This window comes from Pinus tabuliformis, chromosome 1_1 (genome assembly GCF_031772625.1).
Source record: "Pinus tabuliformis cultivar Carrire ecotype Pingquan chromosome 1_1, CPIR1, whole genome shotgun sequence".
NCBI lineage: Eukaryota > Viridiplantae > Streptophyta > Pinopsida > Pinales > Pinaceae > Pinus > Pinus tabuliformis.
In genome coordinates, this window is record NC_142297.1 from 879,090,726 (window position 1) to 879,092,642 (window position 1,917).

Consider the following 1,917-nt stretch of genomic DNA (forward strand, 5'->3'; position numbering starts at 1 on the left):
GCAGTCTTTGACTGGTCCTGTGGGCAGATATTGATTTGATTGTATCCGAAAAATCCATCCATAAAAGAAAAGATTTCACATCCGGCACATTCATCAATTATCTGGTCGATGAAGGGTGTAGGGTAGTTGTCCTTTGGACAAGCTTGATTTACATCCCTGTAATAGATGCACACTCTAATCATTTCTTGCTTTTTCATCACAGGAACAATGTTCGATAGCCAATCAGTTAGAGGAACAGGGTAAATGAAACCAACATGTAAAAGTTTTTCAACTTTTTCCTTAATGACAGCGGCTTTCTTCAGGTGCACCAATCGAAGCCGTTGTCATACTGGTTTGACATTTGGATACATCTTGATTTCGTGTTCAACGATGCTCGAGTCAATGCCTGGAATTTCTTCATATGATCATGCAAAGACATCTTTGAATTCACGAAAGAGAGCACAATATATTTCTAGTTATGAAGGAGAACAAGATTTGCCGACATGTATATTCTTTACAACATTAGGTTTGGTCAAGATATTAATGGCGATAGTTTCCTCAATATTGGACAGATTCCACTCAGAATCCACCGTATTTACAGTATTTGATAGAAAATCAAAAACTAAAGGATGATTAAGGTCGCTGGAAGAATCTTCGTTGTTATCTTGAAGATGGGAACGATGGTGGAAATATTCCCATGGTGCCTCATCTATCATCATTGACTGAATGATTCCTTCATCCGTTGAATGTATACGAGACCAAGGATCAGAAAAGGTACCATAATGTAGAGACCTATCTACCCAAACACTTGCTGAGTGTTGATTTGGGTTTTCCACCTATGCCCATAAAATTGATTGTTACAAAATTTCTATGGGGCTTGGGGGCAACACCTGGAAATTATCCAGACTAACAAAATGTTCAGAATTATTCTTAATATTTGATGATGTAGAAGATATCATGTGACAGGTTTCCACTGTGGCCACTTCCACCAGATTACTCGGAGGCGGGAGGGAAAAAGTACCCATTAAGGCAGGGTCTTTTAGGAGACCTACTCTGACATTTTGAAGTGATTGAGAGCTTCCATGGATAATTGGGATGCTTCTAGTAGCTTGTGAACTGTTGGGGAGAAAGGTTAGTTGGTCAACGATTGTAATTCCGCCTTGGAAGGGGAATGAAATCTTTCTAAAATATGTTGACACAACAGTAGCCATAGCATAAATCCTCGGCCTACCCAGTAGGATATTGTAGTCAAGGTTTCCATCAATGACCTCGACTTCAATTTCTACTGTCTTGCCCCCCAGTTCAACTTGCAAGTTACTTAGTATCCCATATGGCGTGTATGTTCTTCCATCAAATGCTTTTAATTTCGTTGATGATCGCAACAAGGGTGGTGAGCCTAAAGTTCTCCAACAACTCATTGACATAATACAGTAGATGCCCCCTCGTCAATGATTGTCCGATGAACAGTTTTGTTGAGGGCTTTTACCTGTATAACAAAATTCAGTTAGGTCGATAACTGAGGCTCGTATCCTTTATGGTTAAAGGCCACAAGATTGGAATCCGCTGGGTCAATCCCACCTATTGTTGATAACAGAGCCTGCTTTTGGGAGGGGCAATTCTGCAATACTTCAAGTGTTGACATAGCGGATGGTGATTGGGCCAGATCCTCCACTATATTATAATTCTATGCTACTCGGGCATGAGGATTAAACATTGATTTATGCACTACTCCCTTTGGCGGCTTTAAAGTTAATTCAGGAATGATGGGTGGCACAACTTCTGATGAAGTTGTTGTCGAACTACTAGGTTGATCTGTAGCCTCGTTGTTCGACATTTGTGGATTCCCATAATCTTTATTCCTCGTCAATATCAAAGCATCATTTTTCTGTTTCGAGATGGATGACATAAGCATTTGGGATGGGGAAGCTTGATCGATAG